Source organism: Sardina pilchardus, chromosome 1, assembly GCF_963854185.1.
Source record: "Sardina pilchardus chromosome 1, fSarPil1.1, whole genome shotgun sequence".
Lineage (NCBI taxonomy): Eukaryota > Metazoa > Chordata > Actinopteri > Clupeiformes > Clupeidae > Sardina > Sardina pilchardus.
The window spans coordinates 51,432,170-51,456,051 of record NC_084994.1 but is presented as its reverse complement, the minus strand read 5'-3'; the positions used below and the strand labels follow the sequence as shown (position 1 = coordinate 51,456,051).

General features: G+C 41.2%; 1 protein-coding gene and 1 long non-coding RNA gene across 3 annotated transcripts in view; one reads left to right on the top strand and one right to left on the bottom strand.

Moving 5' to 3' along the window:
- The window catches only part of gemin6 (gem (nuclear organelle) associated protein 6), a 29,571-nt gene extending 12,234 nt beyond the window's left edge, over positions 1-17,337 (bottom strand). The window contains exon 1 of the mRNA XM_062549252.1: positions 17,244-17,337. The gene's annotated coding sequence lies outside the window, so the exon portion shown is untranslated. The remainder of the gene's footprint in view (positions 1-17,243) is intronic.
- LOC134095611 (uncharacterized) lies at positions 12,955-15,829 on the top strand. Of its 2 annotated transcripts, XR_009940584.1 has the most exons (5): positions 12,955-13,158; positions 14,001-14,073; positions 14,341-14,406; positions 14,538-14,757; positions 15,234-15,829. It is a non-coding gene; the product is annotated as an uncharacterized LOC134095611 (long non-coding RNA). The 2 variants fall into 2 exon arrangements; XR_009940583.1 differs by having other exon boundaries at positions 12,955-14,073.
- Positions 17,338-23,882: the final 6,545 nt, after the last annotated feature.

The window sequence follows — 23,882 nt, the reverse complement described above, 5'->3', positions numbered from 1 at the left end:
TTGACACACAGCTGTTGAACTTCAAATTGTGTGGCTGTGAAAACAATAAGTTGTGCATATGTAAAAGGGGGGTGAAATAGAATCCTTAGAAGGTCTACTTTCAGAAAATATATAGTTGTTTATACCGAATTCGCCTTTGCGGGTACCAGGCCATACCAAAGGTGTACCGAGTCACATAATAGGCCTGCCATTGACACACAGCTGTTGAACTTCAAATTGTGTGGCTGTGAAAAAATAAGTTGTGCATAGGTAAAAGGGGGGTGAAATGGAATCCTTAGAAGGTCTACTTTCAGAAAATATATAGATGTTTATACCGAATTCGCCTTTGTGGGTACCAGACCATACTAAGCGTGTACCGAGTCACATACTAAGCGTTACTTTGACACACAGCTGTTGAACTTCAAATTGTGTGGCTGTGAAAACAATAAGTTGTGCATATGTAAAAGGGGGGTGAAATGGAATCCTTAGAAGGTCTACTTTCAGAAAATATATGGTTGTTTATACCGAATTCGCCTTTGTGGGTACCAGGCCATACCAAAGGTGTACCGAGTCACATAATAGGCCTGCCATTGACACACAGCTGTTGAACTTCAAATTGTGTGGCTGTGAAAACAATAAGTTGTGCATATGTAAAAAGGGGGTGAAATGGAATCCTTAGAAGGTCTACTTTCAAAAAATATATAGATGTTTATACCGAATTCGCCTTTGTGGGTACCAGGCCATACCAAAGGTGTACCGAGTCACATACTAAGCGTTACTTTGACACACAGCTGTTGAACTTCAATTTGTGTGGCTGTAAAAACAATAAGTTGTGCATATATAAAAGGGGGGTGAAATGGAATCCTTAGAAGGTCTACTTTCAGAAAATATATAGTTGTTTATACCGAATTCGCCTTTGTGGGTACCAGGCCATACCAAAGGTGTACCGAGTCACATAATAGGCCTGCCATTGACACACAGCTGTTGAACTTCAAATTGTGTGGCTGTGAAAACAATAAGTTGTGCATATGTAAAAGGGGGGTGAAATAGAATCCTTAGAAGGTCTACTTTCAAAAAATATATAGATGTTTATACCGAATTCGCCTTTGTGGGTACCAGGCCATACTAAGCGTGTACCGAGTCACATACTAAGCGTTACTTTGACACACAGATGTTGAACTTCAAATTGTGCGGCTGTGAAAACAATAAGTTGTGCATATATATAAGGGGGGTGAAATGGAATCCTTAGAAGGTCTACTTTCAGAAAATATATAGTTGTTTATACCGAATTCGCCTTTGTGGGTACCAGGCCATACCAAAGGTGTACCGAGTCACATACTAAGCGTTACTTTGACACACAGCTGTTGAACTTCAAATTGTGTGGCTGTGAAAACAATAAGTTGTGCATATGTAAAAGGGGGGTGAAATGGAATCCTTAGAGGGTCTACTTTCAGAAAATATATGGTTGTTTATACCGAATTCGCCTTTGTGGGTACCAGGCCATACTAAGCGTGTACCGAGTCACATACTAAGCGTTACTTTGACACACAGCTGTTGAACTTCAAATTGTGTGGCTGTGAAAACAATAAGTTGTGCATATGTAAAAGGGGGGTGAAATGGAATCCTTAGAAGGTCTACTTTCAGAAAATATATGGTTGTTTATACCGAATTCGCCTTTGTGGGTACCAGGCCATACCAAAGGTGTACCGAGTCACATACTAAGCGTTACTTTGACACACAGCTGTTGAACTTCAATTTGTGTGGCTGTGAAAACAATAAGTTGTGCATATATAAAAGGGGGGTGAAATGGAATCCTTAGAAGGTCTACTTTCAGAAAATATATAGTTGTTTATACCAAATTCGCCTTTGTGGGTACCAGGCCATACCAAAGGTGTACCGAGTCACATAATAGGCCTGCCATTGACACACAGCTGTTGAACTTCAAATTGTGTGGCTGTGAAAACAATAAGTTGTGCATATGTAAAAGGGGGGTGAAATAGAATCCTTAGAAGGTCTACTTTCAGAAAATATATAGTTGTTTATACCGAATTCGCCTTTGCGGGTACCAGGCCATACCAAAGGTGTACCGAGTCACATAATAGGCCTGCCATTGACACACAGCTGTTGAACTTCAAATTGTGTGGCTGTGAAAACAATAAGTTGTGCATAGGTAAAAGGGGGGTGAAATGGAATCCTTAGAAGGTCTACTTTCAGAAAATATATAGATGTTTATACCGAATTCGCCTTTGCGGGTACCAGACCATACTAAGCGTGTACCGAGTCACATACTAAGCGTTACTTTGACACACAGCTGTTGAACTTCAAATTGTGTGGCTGTGAAAACAATACGTTGTGCATATGTAAAAGGGGGGTGAAATGGAATCCTTAGAAGGTCTACTTTCAGAAAATATATAGTTGTTTATACCGAATTCGCCTTTGTGGGTACCAGGCCATACCAAAGGTGTACCGAGTCACATACTAAGCGTTACTTTGACACACAGCTGTTGAACTTCAAATTGTGTGGCTGTGAAAACAATAAGTTGTGCATATGTAAAAGGGGGGTGAAATGGAATCCTTAGAACGTCTACTTTCAGAAAATATATGGTTGTTTATACCGAATTCGCCTTTGTGGGTACCAGGCCATACCAAAGGTGTACCGAGTCACATACTAAGCGTTACTTTGACACACAGCTGTTGAACTTCAATTTGTGTGGCTGTGAAAACAATAAGTTGTGCATATATAAAAGGGGGGTGAAATGGAATCCTTAGAAGGTCTACTTTCAGAAAATATATAGTTGTTTATACCAAATTCGCCTTTGTGGGTACCAGGCCATACCAAAGGTGTACCGAGTCACATAATAGGCCTGCCATTGACACACAGCTGTTGAACTTCAAATTGTGTGGCTGTGAAAACAATAAGTTGTGCATATGTAAAAGGGGGGTGAAATAGAATCCTTAGAAGGTCTACTTTCAGAAAATATATAGTTGTTTATACCGAATTCGCCTTTGCGGGTACCAGGCCATACCAAAGGTGTACCGAGTCACATAATAGGCCTGCCATTGACACACAGCTGTTGAACTTCAAATTGTGTGGCTGTGAAAACAATAAGTTGTGCATATGTAAAAGGGGGGTGAAGTAGAATCCTTAGAAGGTCTACTTTCAGAAAATATATGGTTGTTTATACCGAATTCGCTTTTGTGGGTACCAGGCCATACTAAGCGTGTACCGAGTCACATACTAAGCGTTACTTTGACACACAGCTGTTGAACTTCAAATTGTGTGGCTGTGAAAACAATAAGTTGTGCATATGTAAAAGGGGGGTGAAATGGAATCCTTAGAACGTCTACTTTCAGAAAATATATGGTTGTTTATACCGAATTCGCCTTTGTGGGTACCAGGCCATACCAAAGGTGTACCGAGTCACATAATAGGCCTGCCATTGACACACAGCTGTTGAACTTCAAATTGTGTGGCTGTGAAAACAATAAGTTGTGCATATATAAAAGGGGGGTGAAATGGAATCCTTAGAAGGTCTACTTTCAGAAAATGTATAGATGTTTATACCAAATTCGCCTTTGTGGGTACCAGGCCATACTAAGCGTGTACCGAGTCACATACTAAGCATTACTTTGACACACACTGTTGAAATTCAAATTGTGTGGCTGTGAAAACAATAAGTGTGCATGTGTAAAAGGGGGGTGAAATGGAATCCTTGGTAGGTCTTCTTTTGGAAAATATATAGATGTTTATACCAAATTCGCCTTTGTGGGTACCAGGCCATACTTAGCGTGTACCGAGTCACATAGACTGTATACCCTGTCGATGGTGTCGATTACCTGTCGATGGTGTCGATTAACCCTCTGGAGTCTAAATCCCCCCCTGGGGATTTGAAAAACTGCTCCAAACACACATCTCAATCTCTGCTAGTTTTTTGTCCTAGAAGCATATGTGACACCATTAGAAACCTTTAATCAACTAGTTTCCATATGTTTTATAAGAGAATGGTTGTTGTGGGTGCTGGATGCTACGGTCATACACACACACACAAACATTCAGGAACACACACACACACACACAGACAAGCACAGGCACACACACACACACACACACACACACACACACATACCTACACACACACATACCTACACACACACGTACCAGCACACACACACATGTACAGAAAAAATTACACAACCACATGTACAAACACGCCCACACGCATGCACACACACACACACCTACACATACCTCACACACACACACACACACACACACACATACACACACACACACACAGATGCAAAGTGCACACACACACACACACACACACACCTCTCACACACACACACACACACATACACACACACACACACACACACACACACACACACATACCTACACACACACGCACCAGCACACACACACATGTACATAAAAAATTACACAAACACATGCACAAACACACCCACACGCATGCACACACACACACACACACACACACACACACACAGGTGCACAGTTCACACACAGACACACACACACACACACACCTCTCTCACACACACACATACACACACACACACACACACACACACACACACACACACAGATGCACAGTGTGTGCACACACACACACCCTACACATACCTCACACACACACACACACACACACACACACACACACACAGATGCACAGTGCACACACACACCTCTCTCTCACACACACACACAGATGCACAGTGCACACACACACACACACACACACACACACACACACACACACACACACACACACACACAGATGCACAGTGCACACACATACACACACACGCAAACACACATACACACACACACACACAGACCACCGGAGCTGAGAAGTGAGTGTGTGTGTGTGTGATGTACTATAGCCTGTGTGTGTGTGTGTGTGTGTGTGTGTGTGTGTGTGTGTGAGTGCGTTTCTTTGTGCCCGTGTGTGTGTACATGTGTGTATACTGTATGTGTGTATGTGCATGTTCTGTGTGTATTCTGTGTGTGTTCTCTTTCTTTCTCTCTCTCTCTCTGTGTGTCTGTGTGTGTTCTGTGTTATCTGTGTGTATTCTGTGTGTGTTCTCTCTCTCTCTCTCTCTCTCTCTCTCTGTGGGTGTATCTGTGTGTGTGCCTGTGTATGTGTGTGTGTGTGCGTGTGTGTGCATGTGTGTGTATGTGAGCGTATGTGTGAGTGTGTGCCTGCGTATGTGTGTGTGTGTGTGTGTGTGTGTGCACGCGCGTGCATGTGTGTGTGTGTGTGTGCCTGCGTGTGTGTGTGTGTGTGTGTGTGATCTGATATTGGAGTGACAGTGACGGCAGAGAACACAGTGAACATATACACATAGAGACAGATAAAACACACACACAAGCAGACACACACACACACACACACACACACTCATAGACAGAGAAGCACTCATACACAAAAGCAAGCGCACACATGCACACACTCATTTACATACATAAAAGTTGCAGAAGGGGATGGAGTAGGCGATGGAAACAAAATCGTGATTGATATTTGTAGAGAGAATGTGCAGGACTGAGCGGCGGTCATATTGTGTATCGCTTTGCGGTACATCTAGTTGTTTTCACAGCCACACAATTTGAAGTTCAACAGTGTGTGTCAACAGTGTGTGTTATACAAACATCTATATATTTTCTGAAAGTAGACCTTCTAAGGATTCCAATTCACCCCCTTTTACATATGCACAACTTATTGTTTTCACAGCCACACAATTTGAAGTTCAACAGCTGTGTTTCAATGGCAGGCCTATTATGTGACTCGGTACACCTTTGGTATGGCCTGGTACCCACAAAGGCGAATTCGGTATAAACAACTATATATTTTCTGACAGTAGACCTTCTAAGGATTCTATTTCACCCCCCTTTTACATATGCACAACTTATTGTTTTCACAGCCACACAATTTGAAGTTCAACAGTGTGTGTCAATGGCAGGCCTATTATGTGACTCGGTACACCCCTGGTATGGCCTGGTACCCACAGAGGCGAATTTGGTATAAACATCTATATATTTTCTGAAAGTAGACCTTCAAAGGATTCCATTTCACCCCCCTTTTACATATGCACAAGTTATTGTTTTCACAGCCACACAATTTGAAGTTCAACAGTGTGTGTCAATGGCAGGCCTATTACTGTATGTGACTCGGTACACGCCTAGTATGGCCTGGTACCCACAAAGGCGAATTTGGTATAAACATCTATATATTTTCTGAAAGTAGACCTTCCAAGGATTCCATTTCACCCCCCTTTTACACATGCACAACTTATTGATTTCACAGCCACACAATTTGAATTTCAACAGTGTGTGTCAAAGTAATGCTTAGTATATGACTCGGTACAGTACACGCTTGGTATGGCCTGGTACCCACAAAGGCGAATTTGGTTTAAACATCTATATATTTTCTGAAAGTAGACCTTCTAAGGATTCCATTTCACCCCCCTTTTACATATGCACAACTTATTGTTTTCACAGCCACACAATTTGAAGTTCAACAGTGTATGTCAATGGCAGGCCTATTATGTGACTCGGTACACGCTTAGTATGGCCTGGTACCCACAAAGGCGAATTTGGTATAAACATCTATATATTTTCTGAAAGTAGACCTTCTACAGATTCCATTTCACACCCCTTTTACATATGCACAACTTATTGTTTTCACAGCCACACAATTTGAAGTTCAAAAGTGTGTCAACGTAACGCTTAGTGACTCGGTACACTATGGCCTGGTACCTACAAAGGCGAATTTGGTATAAACATTTATATATATATCCTGAAAGTACACATTATAAGGATTACATTTCACCCCCCTTTGACATATGCACAATTTAGTTTTTTCACAGCCACACAATTTGAAGTTCAGCAGTAGGCTATGTGCACATGACTCAGTACAGACTTGATGCCTTGTACCTAAAAGCAAACTTGGTATAAATATTAGGCTAATATAGGCCTATATTCTGTCATAAGGATTTAATTTTACCCCCCTTTCAAATATGCACAACTTGTTTTCACAGCAGCACAATTTGAAATTCAACAGTAGGCCTATGTGTCAGTGACAGGCTTAAAGTATTTAAGTTGGTACGGAGTTACATAGCCTGGTACTTTCAAAGGTATTTGATATCCGTTTTTCCTTAAAGGGTGTTTCCTGACATGCCTTGTATGTGATTTGATACAGTGATGACTGTCGGGGTGGGGCGATTAACATATTTCATACATGTAATTTATGTCATATTTATGCCTACATGTGAAAACGTACAAGTTGACATTATTGGTTGTAAACATTTTAACTGATAAGTTTGAGGGTTCTTTTTGACAATGGGGTTATTTTAGGTGATGTTTATGGAAAAGGTCATCCTTCCACAATTATTTTCTTGCATGATAATCATATACAGCATTTAGCCTACTTAACATCAATGTTTAATACATTATTATCCCTTTCTTATATGTTTGTTTTTTCCACTCTCTGTTAGCAGTCAGTAACTTATATCAGAGCCGTTCTACTTATTCCCTTATTAGACATTTTCTGCCTATATCAGGGGATGGAGACGTTCGTCTGGCTTTGCATTGAGAAAGGTGTTGCGTGAGGTCACTTCCGTTTAATTTCAAGCACGTTAGCGTTAAAACTCTACACTACAACTGCTACAATTACAACATTTACACGTGGTTAAACAGGCTACGTTGCAGCAACATGCATACATTTCGTGCAAACCGTTGAAATACTCTCAAAAACGAATATTGACCTACTTTATCTGATCGTTCGTGTGTACCTTTATTTTGACATTTTTCGCCGCCATCTTGCCCGCTATTGTCGCGTACTGTCGCTTACTGTCGCTGGCTCCACGGAACTGAATGTCTTGTAGACGGGCTTCTTCTTCTTCTTCAGTGGTTTTTATTGGCGGCTTGCAGGCTTGGTGCATTACCGCCATCTACAGGACTGAGGTGTGATCATACTAGACTTTCAGAATAAGACTAGTATAGGGTGTTGATTAAACAAACAAACAAACAAACAAAACCAAACAAAAACAAAATAAAAATAAAAACAAAATAAAACAAAACCAAAAAAAAAGGCTACAGTCTTTTTGCAAGCTGTGTCCTTATCAGGAACTCTATGACTGCCTTGGTTATGGATTGGCTCCCAGGCTGGCTCAACAAGCTGCTCAGTGTGAGTGAGTTGTTGGTCACTCTTTTCAGATGTTCTCTTTCCTCACAATGCTGCCTACATGTCAGGAGCACATGCTGTACAGTCTCTGCTTCTCTACAGTGTGGGCACATTCCACTCCCATGCTTCCCTATTATATGTAGGCTACTGTTCAGTCCTGTGTGACCTATTCTAAGCCTGGTGAGCCAAGTTTCTTCCTGTCGTGACAGTGAGGTGATTTTCTTGCCTGTGACCGCTTGCTGGATCCCATATAAATGCCTGCCTTTCACCCCATTATCCCATTCGTCCTGCCAAAGTTTCTGAACACCATCTTTAATTATTGTTTTAATTTCTGATTTGCTGAGTGAGACCTGAACTTCTACTTCCTCTGATTGAAGTGCTTCCTTTGCCAATGTGTCTGCTTTCTCATTGCCCTCAATACCTGTGTGTGCTGGAACCCAAGTGAACTGTAAAACAAGTTTTTGCTGAGTGATTCTAAAAATTGTCTGATGAGCTTCATCTAACAGGTCTTGTCTACCTGTAGACTTCCCAGAGTGTATGCTGACAAGGGAGGACATAGAGTCTGAACAGATAACTGATTTATATGGCTTGACTTCCTCTACCCACTGTAATGCCATTATGATGGCCATCATCTCTGCAGAGAAGATTGAGATATGGTCTGGGGTTCTTTTTTGCATTGTGACACTATGCTTGGGAATATATACAGCCACCCCTGTTTTACCAGCTGGCTCTTTGGATGCATCTGTATATATTTGTACGTAGTCGTCATACATGGCTTCTAAATACTGTTGAACGCTTTGATAAACTCCTGATTTGGTGACATTTTTGGTTTCTAGATTGACAACCGGAGAGTGGAATAACCATGGTGGGATTGTACTCAGGGTGATGGTTTTGCTGCAAGGTATAGCACTGATTCCCATGTCATCAGCCTCTTTGTTGCTGTTCCACCCAAAACTGCCCTTTACTGTACGGCCATATTCCCAGCATTCTTCTAACACCTGTTTTGTAGGATGTGAAGCTTCATGCCCTTGCAAGTTTACCCAGTATGTCAGAGAAAGTTGTAGTCTTCTAAGATGTAATGGCATCTCTCCTACCTCCACTTGCAGTGCTGGGATGGGTGAAGTTCGGAAGGCTCCACAACACAGCCGGAGAGCTTTGGCCTGCACCCTGTCCAGTTCAGCCAGTGTAGTTTTTGCAGATGATTTATATACTGTGCATCCATAATCAAGTGCTGAGCGGATTATTGCAATATAAATTCTTTTTAAGGAGAAACCTGTCGCCCCCCAGCTGTACCCTGAAAGACACTTCATAAGGTTGATTGCTTTCTTACACTTGCTGACCATTTTCTGAACATGGCTCTTAAAATTGAGCTTACTGTCAAACCACACACCAAGATATCTTAAATCACTGACCTGTTTGAGAGATTGTCCATATATCTTCAGTTCTAGTGTGGGTTTAGCCCTTTTCTTAGTAAAACAAATATATTGAGTCTTTTCCACTGAGAGATGGAACCCCCATTCAAATGACCATTTCCCAACTTGACTTATTGCTGTTTGCATTCTTTGCTGTAGGCTGTTGACATTACGGCCCCTTACCCACAATGCCCCATCATCTGCATATAAAGCTCTACTGATATCCTGACTCACTCCATCAAAGACATCATTTATCATTATATTAAACAGAATAGGACTACATACGCTTCCTTGTGGTGTACCATTTTCTATTGTGTATGTGTCTGAAACCTCTGACCCTACCCTGACCTCTATGGTTCTATCCTTTAAAAAATCTTTAATCCAATTGAACATTTTACCACCTATTCCCATTTTGTTCAACTTAATTAAAAGACCTTCTTTCCATAACATATCATAGGCCTTCTCTATGTCAAAAAAGGTTGCCAATACATATTCTTTGTTGCCTTGTGCCTTACGTATCTCATTCTCTAGGCAAACTACAGGATCCATAGTTGTCCTGCCATTACGGAACCCACTCTGATATGGTGTGATCAGTCCTCTGCTCTCTAAGTTATACACCAACCTTTTAGTGATCATCCTCTCCATGAGTTTACATAAGTTTGATGTTAATGCTATTGGTCTGTAACTTTTGACATTAGTTTTATCCTTGCCTGGTTTCCCTACAGGGACTATTACAGAGTGCTTCCATCCAATGGGCAGTTTTCCTTGCTCCCATATTTTGTTGTATAGTACTAGGATCTCATGTTTCGCCATATCAGATAACTCTTCAATCATTTTATAACATACTGCATCTTTCCCTGGTGAGGTGTTCTTAACGCTTGTTAAAGCTCTTTTAAGTTCAAACATTGTAAACTCTACATCTAGTGAGCTCTCACCCCCCACTTTCGTCCCCAGCATATCCTTGTTTCCTTCAATAGTCCTCATCCTTTTAGAAAGTTCCTCACTAGAGAGGTTCTGGGAGCTATGTATCTTTACAAATGATCTCGCAAGCATCTCAGCTTTTTCTCTACTGGTTACTGCTTCAGTGTCATTATCTTTCAATATTGGTAGAGAGAAATCCCTTCTTATGCCTCCCATCTTTCTGATCATTCCCCATATGTCTTTAACTTTTACCTCTGACCCAATATTACCACAAAAATCTCTCCAATATTTCCTTTTAGTTTCTCTTATGCTTCTTTTGGCATTAGCTTGTGCTTTTTTATACTCCATTAGATTTTCATATGAATGGTTAGATTTAACAGTTTTAAAGGCTTTATTCCTGTTCTTAACAGCCTCTCTGCACTCATCAGACCACCATGGTACCATTTTCTTAGTTTTTACCCCAGATGTTTTACCTATTGTTTCTTCTGCCGCTTCATGTATTATGCTTATAATCATACTATTCCGTTCCTCAATGTCATCACTGACTTTCGGCATGGTTCCAATTAATTTGCAGCTTGCTTTGAAATTATACAACCCCCAATTAGCCTCTCTCATTTTCCATCTTGGGATCCCGCTTTCCTCAAAGCTTATACTTTGATTTCTTATTTTTAACCAGACAGGGTAGTGGTCACTGCCCATAGTATTGTCACTACTCACATCCCATATGCAAGTACCTGCTAGTTGTTGTGATACAAAAGTGAGGTCAATTGCTGATTCTGCACCATGAGCTGCATCATACCTAGTACCTCTTCCATCATTTAGACAAACTAATTGATTGTCATCCATAAACTCCTCAATGACATGCCCATTTCCATCTGTTCTAGCACTTCCCCACAATGTGCTGTGTGCATTAAAATCTCCACATACTATTACCTTAAAGTTTCCCAATTCACATATATTCTCCAACCTTTCTATGGTTATTCTTTGGCAAGGGTTATAAAAATTAACTACTCTGATTTTGGTTTTGTTAACCCATACCTCCACTATAACTACTTCAAGCTCGTCATTACTGTTGACAGCTCTATAGTTAATACCTTGTTGGATGAAGGTGACAACTCCCCCCCCTACAGCAGATGATCTATCCTTGCGTACAGCTGTATACCCATATATAATAAAGTCAAGTGAAGGTTTTAGCCAAGATTCTTGAATGCAAATTATGTTTGGTTTCACTGGTTGCTCTTGAATGTGCTCTTTTAACTCTTGACCATTGGCAATTAGACTCCTAGCATTCCATTGTAGAATGGTTAGCATCATTATACTGATTCTCCACATGTTGACTGTGAGTCTGATATCCCTGATATAAGAGTTGCATTAATGAGCTCAACAGACAGCTCTTCCATTTCCAAGTACTTTTCTGCTGCTTTTGCAATTATTTTAGTTCTCTCCGTTCTGCTACACGCTTGGGCCGAACAGTTGATGATTTCTACCATAAACGCTACAAACTTTCTCTTTTCCACTATGAGTGTGTCCCTTGTAACATTGCAGTATCTATGTACGTTTTGCACTGGGGATTGAGTCATAGGTGCTGCTCTGCTGTTGTTATCAGTAGCCTTTACCTTTCTGATTGCCTCAGAGTACGTAAGCTTTTCTTTTACCTTCACATTCTGAATTTGAACCGCTCTTTTATGTGTATCACATCCTTTGTATGCCGCACTGTGCTCTCCTCCGCAGTTACAACATTTGATTTTAGCCCCTCTCTCACATTTACCATACTCATGTTCCCCCCCGCATTTAGCACACCGGAGTTTACCTTTACATGCTGCTGCAATGTGCCCAAAACGCTGACATTTAAAGCATCTCATAGGTGGTGGGATATATGGCCTTACCATATAGCTGACATACCCAATTTTAATTCTCTCAGGAATACTATCCTCTTCTAGAGTTAACAACACAGACAGGCTAGGCCCCTTAACCCCATCTCTTGTATACGGTAGGCGCTTAACTCTCGCTACTCGTACTCCTCTGACATTGACCTTAATTTGTTCTTCAGTTATCTCAGTTGACACTCCAGAAATTACACACATAGCCTTCCCTCTCTCTTCCCATACTTGTGGTTTAACCTCCTTCCCAAGCAGTGCTTTACACTTCATTAATCCATGTTGTTGATCTTTATCTCTACATATAACCAGTAGGTTCCCATCTCGTAAGGTTTTAACAAACTGTACGTCACCTACCAGTTTGTGAATAGCTTCACTAATCTTCAAAGGATTTACCGTACAAGGAGATTGAAATCGCAGAATAACTTTAATTTCAGCTCTTTGCTTTTCCTCTCCCCTTTCCCCATCTGATTCGTTTTGCTTTCTTTTCTTTCTTTTCCGATTCATCGTTCTCCATTCTCCGTGGTTTGAATTTCCCTCGTCCGCATCCAACCATAGACCTAAAAGAAATGGACAAACAGACTCCGTCGTTCTCAATGAGAGGGGGCTGAAACAAAAAATCGTTTCCTGTTCATCGTACTGCGCAGACTCAAACTCATTTTGTGACGTTGGCCGCCCTGAACATTGCTGTAACTCGTCTGATAGATGTTCATACAGATATTTTGCCATTCGACCTCGACTGACTGCGATTTCTTGGATCTTGTAAGTACAATCTGATTCTTTTTTAAACATATTTTTAGTCTTTGTCTGAATCACTCATTTCTTGCAAAATGGTATTTCTGTACTGTTAAGTCGATGATCACGTTTTTAAAAACCTACATCGAATAGATTAATAAAGCGTTAGACTCGCTAAAGTCTAGCTATGGCTAAAGTCTGAAGTGGATAGCAAAAGAAAACCGTTAGAGGCAGACAGGCTAACTTTTTACTGTTCATTATAGTTTCACTAACGTCAATCGTAATGTCGACCGTCAGTATTTATCAGTATTTATCAGTAGATTGTAAATTATTAGAAGTGTTATATCCTTTAGTAGTGTTTGTACTCTAGGCGCCAGTTAGCATGTAACAGCATGTAACAGCATGTGAATGAATGAACTGGCCACACTAGCATGGTGCATTTATACCTGACGATCTCTTTCAAGACATTTGAATAAAAAACGGACATCATGGTTAGTATTTATAGGGTCTGTACATGTGGTCCCTAGCCTGGTTTGTCTGAGAATTAAGTAGAAATATCCTTTAGAAGTGTTTGTACTTTAGGCGCTAGTTAGCATGTAACAGCATCTGAATGAATGAACTGACCACTACTGTATGGTGCATTTATACCTGACGATCTCTTTCAAGTCATTTAAATAAAACATGGATATCATGGTTAGTATTTGTAGAGTCTGTAAATGTGGTCCCTTGCTTGGTTTGTCTGAAAATTAAGTGGAAATATCCTTTAGAAGTGTTTGTACTTTAGGCGCTAGTTAGCATGTGCCAGGTGTCATACCACTGCAGTAATCATCTCACTAAACACGTCTTTTCATATCCAATCTGTTCAACAGAGTTTACCAGTCAGACCACTACACCTTTGCCAGCACCACCACCCAGCAAGCTTCATCAACTCCAGCCATGCCGGTAAATACATTCAGTGCCTATTGACAGCCTACACACCCCTGTTCAAATGCCAGTAGCTTGGTTCATTGTTAAATCCTGTTCTTAAATGTGTTATTGTGTTTTGGAAAGGTATTGCATTACATTACTCTTCACCTTTTGCTTTTGTAGTAGAAAACATGTTGATGGTAGTGAAAAGGTAGTAAATTCAGCTCATTTTTTTGTATGAACCCTGCCATTGCAGTAATCATCTCACTAAATACGCCTTTTCATTTCTAATCTGTTCAACAGAGTTTACCAGTCAGACCTACACCTCCGTCAAATTCGCTCACAGCGCTGCCAATAACACCCCAGCAAGTTAGAACTGCATTTTCATTAATCTGGCACCAATATCAAGGGAGAAACAAGCCATGAATGTCTGTCACAACTTCTTTGCATCTTTACTTTTTGTGTCATGCCAATTCCAATCTATTCCTTTTGATTCATAGATTTTTACAGACTTGTTCTGCAGCACTTCCGAACAATTGAGGAGGAGCTGGGGTAAAGCAGCAGGTGGCTGTGAACACATCTATGCTGCAGAAGCTAGGTGGTGGTGGTGTGGCAGATCTTGGCCTCGTGGAGGACAACAACAGGCCATTGAGTAATGTTGAGGACCTGGACGAGTTGGAGAGGCGGCTTGCATCCGATGCGGACCTGAAAAATCAACTGGTATGTCTGTTTTTTAAGTGTTTTGCCATGTGATTATTGTAGGCATAAAAGTCCTAGCCTGGCTCTCGTAATGAATGTGGCTCTGCCTTGCTTTAATGTGGACTTACTCACTGATTCAAAAATACTATTCAAATCACGGAATGGGTGTCGAGAAGTGAGACCATGTGAGTAGCCATTGTTATCTGAAACAACTGTCGCATTTCACATCTCTTTTCCCTTCCCCACTACATTTTTGGGGAACAGACATCATATATTGAGAGCCACGTTATTCAACTCCTTGAGTGTTGTTAAACTTGAATCTCATTCCCAAGTGGAGCGTTGTGTGCTTGATACATGACATGTTGTCACTTTTTGTCATCATATATACCCTCTGTATTTGATGGTTGTGCATGAAATAGCAAAACAGCTTAAGCTGAAAACAGCTAAGATGTTTGACTGGAAGTTATGCCATTGTAATTTTGGTCTTTGTATTTCAGGTGAACATACTTGGGAGGGAAAACCACCGAGATGCTGTTAAGAGGATGCTGGGCCGGGCTTTGAGGAGGTCCCTGGCGCTCCAAATTAATTAGACTGGTGCAGCAGGAAAGGTGGCTTTTAAGTCCTTACACCTGAAGAGTGTGTTGCATATTAATATCATTATTAAAAATAATTTTAATAAATTGTTTAAGCATGTAGAAGAAATAAAGCATGTAAATGAGCATGTAAAAGAAATAAATAAACAAAATGTATTGAACCTAATACTATGTGTGGTGAGTCTGTGTGATAGTTGCTGAGGATAAATGTTTTTATATTGGATTATTAAATTACAGAATACATTTATAGGTTTCTCATCAGCAGGCACTGTCTTCACCTTAGTAAATTTGGTAACTTTGGTAAGCCCTGTAAATAATTGTAAATTGTTCTGATTGAGGGCAAATGGAAAGTGTTATAATGTATTATTGCTATATTTTAGTACATAATTTTAATTATTAAGGCCATAAATAAGGCCAATTAGAAGCTGGTGGGTAGTAAGCGGCAAAAGGGTGGCCCTTTATCTGGAGCCGCTTCTGAGCCGCCGGTGGACCGCTAGAGAACCGATGAGCAAAACTCCAGCGGGCCACTGGTGGGTACTGCCGTTGGACCGCCAACTCTGCCGCTGGTGGGCCGCCAGTGGGCCACTGACCTATTGCTATCTGGGTGTCTGTACTGTGACACAATATCAAAGCAACACACACAGATAAATAGTGACAGACACATTTTTGTTTTTTGGAGTTTTGAGAGGTTTTGGACACTTGAGAATGCCTAAATGCACCTATTAGGAATTGCTGTGTAGCACCTACAGTACATACATATGTCTGCTCCAAACGTTGTGCAGTACCTCCCAAGACCATGATGAATCAGGAAATGCATGACCTGCACATACTGTAAACTCTACGACAGTAAACCTCAAAAACAATAGGCAACTTTTATTTTTTGTATATGATGTTGTGAAAAAGAAACTTCATGAAGTAAATAAAATCCTGAAGGTAAATCTATATCTTGGCCCATGTCATGTGTCTTTAATTTAAGCCCTGAGTGATCATTGTGCTGCCCGTGGAACTTGGCATAATGACTGTTATTGTATAAAAACAAATCGTTCAAAATTTGGCAAGAATCTCCATCTGCATTAAGAGGTTAAAGGTAAGTGCAGTATTTCCGCAGTGGAGGCAACACACTACTGAATTTGTTATCACTTATTACTATTTATTTAGCTCTAGTAATAAATAAACAGTGATCAGTCATTAAAGTTAAACATTTATTTATGTATGTATTTATTACGTTGAACATTCATTATATCAAGCAGAGTAGAAGATATCATGTCGTGTTCATGTTGAAAACTACCACACATGATCATCTTCAAAACATTAATGGAGGAGAAAAAAGTTTGAGTCTTCTTTTCCAACGTTCGTTTTTAATATTAATATTATGTTGTCTTGCCTATAGGTAATGCTTTACCCTATCAAACAGTAGGCTACCGCTTTTTCACTGATCTTGTGAATGACTTTCCGTCATGGTTTTCGTGCAGGCTGGACTGAGCTCTAACACATAGCTCTAACAGCCAACACTGAGCTTCTGATCCAGACATTACGGGAAATGTGACGTCGAACGTTAGCTTCCCTACAACCGACATGCTAAAATACTTCTTTACGGGAAACCAACGTAATATACGGGGAAACAGTGAATTAATTTTGACTTCGATACCCTATATAGAATACACAGAAGCTATAAGGGAGACAAAGGGCACATGTTACATGAAGTTATGGGATCGCAAAAATCTGAAAGTCTATGGCCGTCCAAGGGAGTTAGCAGAGTGTTGATCACCAGCTCATTTCGTGTTTCTACTTCCGGGAATATGCCTGCCCCCTTGCATCCAACTCGTCTACCTCAATCCCACTTCCTCCTTCCACCTCACTTCCTGAGCTTCCCGGATCACACCTCAGTCCTCCTGACTCAGCCATTGCCCCCAGTCCTTGTAGACGGGCTCTGGCCGCTCTGGCCGTATGTAGCAAATAAATGATAGGCTAAGTACCGCGTAGCGCTAACGTCAATAATGGAAACGGAAACCGGATGTGGGGGGGAAAAAATCAAAATAAAACTCAAACAATGTTTCAAAGTAGAGGTCCAGTACAACGCGGCAGATTAATGAAATAATCTGGAAATAATAAAACAAACCACACTGTTAAACAAAGAACAGAGATCATTCTATACCTCCATCACTTTAACTCTATCTCCATCATTCTATACCTCTATCACTATATCCCTTCATCATTCTATACCTCCATCATTCTATACCTCCATCACTCTGTCCCTCCAAAATTCTAACACTCTATCCCTCCACCATTCTATACCTCCATCACTCTGTCCCTCCATCATTCTATACCTCACTCTATCACTCTATCCCCTCATCATCCTATTCCTCCACCACTATAACTCTATATCTCCATCATTCTATACCTCCATCACTATACCTCTATCCCTCCATCACTATAACTCTATCTCTCCATCATTCTATACCTCCATCACTCTATCCCTTCATCATTCTTTACCTCCATCACTAGCACTCCATCCCCTCATCATTCTATACCTCCATCACTCTATTGTTTCATCATGTTATACCTCCATCACTCTATTCTTTCATCATGTTATACCTCCATCACTCTATCCTTTCATTATTCTACAACCCCTGGCATAAATTATGGAATCACCAGTCTTGTTTAATTTTTTTTAGAAAAAAGCCAGATCACAGACATGACACAAAACCAAGCTAATTTCAAATGGCAACTTTCTGGCTTTAGGAAACATTAAAGGAAATCAAGGGAAAAAATAACTAATCAGTAACAGTTGCTTGTTTTAGACCAACCGGGGGGGGGGGGGGGGACTTCAACGCACCACTAGTACTTTGTTGCACCACCTCTGGCTTTTCTAACAGCTTGCAGTCTCTGATACTCTTCATCAATCTGGCTTCAACTTTCTCTGATTGCAGTTGCCAGATCAGTTTTGCAGGTTGGAGCCTTGGGATGCAAAGGTGCAACAAAGTGGTGTGTTGAAGTGTTCTTTTTGTCATTTTGTGTTTCAACAGAGTTCTCTGCAGCTTAGGCTATATGCAGCTTGAGTAATATTGTTAGACTGGCTAACTTGCAGGCAACCATTTGTTGTTAGATACAGTATATGGAAGGTATCTACACAGAACTCAATATTTCAGACTGACTTCTAAGTAGCCTTGTAATATTGGCTACCTCTGAGGCAGCCTGTTGAATTGTAGATACAATGCAGCTTGAGTAATATTGTTAGACTGGCTAACTTGCAGGCAACCATTTGTTGTTAAATGGAAGGCATCTACACAGAGCTAGGTACAGCCAAACTGACTTCCAATCAGCCTTGTAATATTGGCTCTGGGGCATCCTATTGAATTGTAGATACCTACAATGCAGATTGAGTAATATTGATAAACTGGCTAACTTGCAGGCAGCCATTTGTTGTTGGATAAATGGAAGGCATCTAGACAGAACCAGATATAAACAGACTGACTAACTTACAGGCAACCATTTGGCTACCTCTGAGGCAGCCTGTTGAATTGTAGACTACAATGCAGCTTGAGTAATATTGTTAGACTGGCTAACTTGCAGGCAGCCATTTGTTGTTAGATAAATGGAAGGCAACCATTTGTTGTTAGACAACTACGACTATGTTCAAAGTAGGCTAGGCCTAACCTTGTGTAGAGCCTGAACTGATTGCTCATTTGTTTCAGGTCCAAGTCTTTTTCCCCGTGGCAATCCAGATCTGCTACCCTCAATGGGTCCAGGTGTGCTCTACAGCAGACATCATAACATGAGCTGCAGATAACAGTCTAAAAAGGTTTGGGCACCCACGTGGAAATGATGTGGGACATAGTTTAACATAAGCTTTTAGGCACAACAATGACAAACACTGAACAACACTGCAAAGTATTGACATGATGGCATATACAAAACATCGACTAAATCATTAATGAACAAAATACATCACTGAAGCAATACAATTGTAGTCTACATTGGGGCAGCCGTGGTGTACTGGTTAGCGCATCGGGCTTGTAACCGGAGGGTTGCCGGTTCGATCCCCGACCAGTCCACCACGGCTGAAGTGCCCTTGAGCAAGGCACCTAACCCCTCACTGCTCCCCGAGCGCCGCTGGTTGGGCAGGCAGCTCACTGCTCTGGGTTGTGTGATTCACCTCACTGTGTGTTCACTGTGTGCTGTGTGTTCACTAATTCGGTTAAATTGGGTTAAATGCAGAGAACTGAATTTCCCTCACGGGATCAAAAAAGTATATATTCTATTCTATTCTATTCTATTCAATTATAGAAGAAATCATTTCAAATCAAAGCAATATGTTTTGTTGGATAAGATATCTTTTTTAGAGCATTCTATTAGACTCTAATTAGAGTGTTGCAGATTTACAAAGAGAAGTAGTATGCTTAAATGCTACTTAAATAAGCAAAATTAGCTGATAGCATAATTGCAAATGTCTCCACCATCAACTGTAATTGGCCCGAGCATCCATGGGCAGGTCCGGGACAGTCCGGGATTGTGTGTATCTCTCCAAGATTAACAACTTTTGTAGCACAATGCATTAGCCATGCCCAACAGGAAGTAAGATTGGGATTTTTTTGTGCACTAAAATATGATGAATTGTGATGAATTGTGATGCCGAACAAGGTGCTTCAAGGGCAAAAACTCCTGAAAATGGGCATACACATCAATTGGTACAGTGAATACATAAGGATAAAGGCTTGGCCCCGGTGCATGTGGCCCAGGATTATAGGATTGGTTATAATGAATATGTTTGTAATGCCCTACAGATTCAGAATTGAAATTATCATCATCATCCTAGAAGCAGGTATATTTTTGCTTCACCTGATAGTGAAGGCTGCTTGCCAATCGTCACTGCAGGGCTCCAGACTACAAGGAATTTTTCAAAATTACAATTTGAATTGCATCTCAATATTGTCAGCAAAACCTTGCAAAGAGTATTGTATGTAAAAAGAATTTCCCTCCACAGCCATAGTTTGATACGGAACCTTCTGATAGGCTCTATCACGTCTACAGCGCCATCAGCGTAGCCTACATGCCTGCCTGTGCATGCAGCGATCTGAATTTCAGTTTTAAATATGTTATGATAAAGGAAGAAATCATCATTATATTATTATATTATCCTCATAAAAAATGTGATGCTTTCATGTATTAAAACTTAAAAGGGGCTCAATATAGCCTGGGAATGCCCATGCTGCCTTGTGCGCTTGTACCGAACTGCTCGGCAGCCTGGAGACCAAGGCCAAAATCTTCACATGGACTTGGGGACTATAATTTCAATTTTCAATTTAATGTTGCTTATAGAGCGCCAATACATTACACATGTCTCAAGGCGCTTTACAGAGTGTTAGACATTCAAAGAGAGCCCATGAGTAACAGGGGCAAGGAAAAACTCCCTAGAATTGGAGATACATATAGGAAGAAACCTCAGACAGACCCACGACTCAAGGGCCCAACCCATCTGCCTTGGGTCAGTTAAAGTACAGTCATTTGTAGTTTGAAAGTTACAATGACAATGAAAGTTCAAATAGTCCAGTGTAGGGAATAAATTGTCCATTAGTAATCCATTAGTTATTTCGGAAGGTGATGGGTCGCTGGGATCCGAGGGCCAAAGATTCGGGCAGGGAATCACAGCAGGCGATGTTAGGGCAGTCATAGGGATGGCGAAGGCAATGGCGATGGTAGGGCAGTCAGAGGGATGTGACTTCAGGTGTGATGAGGGACAGGCACAGAGATGGTTGATGGCTGGTAATGGTTTACCTCACAGGTGAGGTATAGGGGAAAGGGAAGAGAAATAGAGTGTGTTAGTATTACTGTAAGTCATATTAAGTATTAATAAGTATATCAATGGTGATATAAATGGTTATGCTATAGAGGGTTTACAAAACGCTTTTACACACCTCTTTTGTGGGGACAGGTGCGTAGGAATAGGTTACCCAGTTAAACCCGAAGAGGCATCCCGCACATCGTCCACCACGCATGCAAACATCCACCCACCCACCACGCACGCAACATCCACCCACCCACAATGCCCCCCCCCAATGCCCCCCCCCCAGGCGAACCCACACACCACCTCTGAACCGCGCGCCGGAGCAGCATGGCCGAGCATGGCCAGCCAGAGTCCGCCCACAGGCGGCGCCACCCATCCGCAGACACCCCCCACCACCATCCGCGAGCAGAGAGAACGGGGCCCGCGCCAGCCCGACCCCAACCACAACACCACGCGAACACACACCACGGCCCGACCAGGACACACAGTCTGATCCGACCCGCCGCCCAGGCCCCCCGGAAGCAGCGCCCCCAGAGCAAAAGTCCAGAATGCTTCATGTCTTTGGACGTGTCATCCTGTCATCCTGTTGACAGGGTCGGGAGGCGTAGGGAGGCGATGTAGTGTAATTAAAATCGTTAAAATCATTGGACATTGGTGTAATGTAATTAAAATCGTTAAAACCATTGGACTTCCACTCTAGAAACACCACCCCAAGAAGGCCCGGACCGCGAGCCCAATCCAAATACAATGCCGCAACAGCCCTCCCCTCCGCCATCCACTCCCAGCATTCCCAGCATACACTATACTGTATATATAATTAAAAAATCAGAAAAGTAATCAAGAAGTAATTAGTTACGTTACTCAGATAAAGTAATTCAAATAGTTACACTACTATTACATTTTAAACAGGGTAACTTGTAACTGTAACACATTACATTTCTAAAGTAACCTTCCCAACACTTGAAATGAGCAGTAGTAAATGTGGACACTACTCTACAGCTAGGTGGGAGTGGGCAGCAGAAGGACAAGCTACAGCAAGCTGCAGCGGTCAGGCCTGACTACTGGTTCCTTGCTCCAATATACCAAATGACCATAGTGTCACGTTACGGCAGCATGAGGTACACCACCAAACGGCAACGTTAACAAATGACGATCATAGCACCAGGTAATGGCAGCGTGAGGTACACCACCAAACGGCAACGTTATCAAATGATAATAGCGTCACGTTACGGCAATGTTATTTAGCCTATTGAACAGCTCTCAAAACCATTTTGTGGAATGATGCATCATCACATGAATTTTGCAACGATGTGACTCAAAAGCAATGTCTGGTGGCCTACAAGTCCCTCCCTCAACTAGGTCTACTCTCTCTAATGCCCAAGGGAATTTTCCTTGCAGAAGTTGCACTTCACACTATTTGAAGACACAGTCCTTTATACATCCACACACACAGAAAACATACAAAGTCAAACAGTTTATCACATGTAAAACCACCCATGTGGTCTATATCCTAACTTGCCCCTGCCCGGTCCTGTACTGTATGTTGGTAAAACAATCAGGGCTTTGAGAACAATAATCTTGGAACATTTGAGTGCAATTAGAAGGTGTGGCGAAACCCCATCTTTTTCCAGACATTTTCAATCAGCTAAACACTCCATTTCTGACTTGAAATTCCTTGGCATCGAGAGAGTTTTACCTAAAAAGAGAGGCGGGGACCTAGACAAAAAACTACTACAGAGGGAATCTTTTGGATCTGTGAATTAAATAGCCTTTTCCCCATTGGGATGAATGAAGATCTGAATTTTGCATGTTTTTTGTAATGTATATTTGCTTGTCTCTTTTAGAGAAATACTGTCTTGGAATACCTTGGAAGTTTTGTTAACGGTGTCAAAATATCTTTGTTCTGTGACGATTCATGTCAACCATATAGTAGTTTTCCCATTTGTGTGTGTGTGTGTGTGTGTGTGTGTGTGTGTGTGTGTGTGTTAGTTAATATATTCATAGTAAACACACAAATTAAGATTTCTGACACAATAGATTGTTGAATTATTTGTATTTATTTCTTTGGGGGTCCAGTTATGAATAATATGTTTATTTGAACAGAAGTGAAACTGTTACTCTTGGTATGCTTGGTATGAAGAATGGTGATGCCATAACTTGATCCATCACACCCAACTGTTTATAACCTAAATCAATGAATTTATACTCTCAATTTCATTTTATTTGTTATAGGCTATCGCAGCAGAAACATGTACCAAAGTGTTTACAAAGCCTTTCCCCCTTGAACTCCCAAGACAAAGCACTCTAGGCAATAGTGCCAAGGAAGGAAATCGTTTTTAAAAGGAAGAATCCTTAATCAGAACCCATCTCAGAAATGGCAACAGGGAAGCGGAGTAGAAAGAGAGAAGAAGCTGATGGAGTCAGAGGCAGATAGCTTAATTCACAAATCAGTCAGGGGGAACCATATCAGTTTACAGTAAGTGAGATACTGAATGACACACATAAGACTGCCCTTGGGTGAAAAATGCAGTGAGTACATTCAAAGTGTCACAAGTACAAACAGAGCAGGCGGAGCAACAAGGGAGATGACTATTAGAATGATAATTGGTGCTATGAAACAAGAACTGATGTGAATGCAGTGTCAAAGTGTCAAAAAAGTCTACCATGGAATAATGTAAAACAATAAAATGTATTTAATTACCATGTGTCTTTTCCAAAGGTGAATATTTTTATAGGCACTGTACGCCTGTAAGAAGAGTTGAAAATTA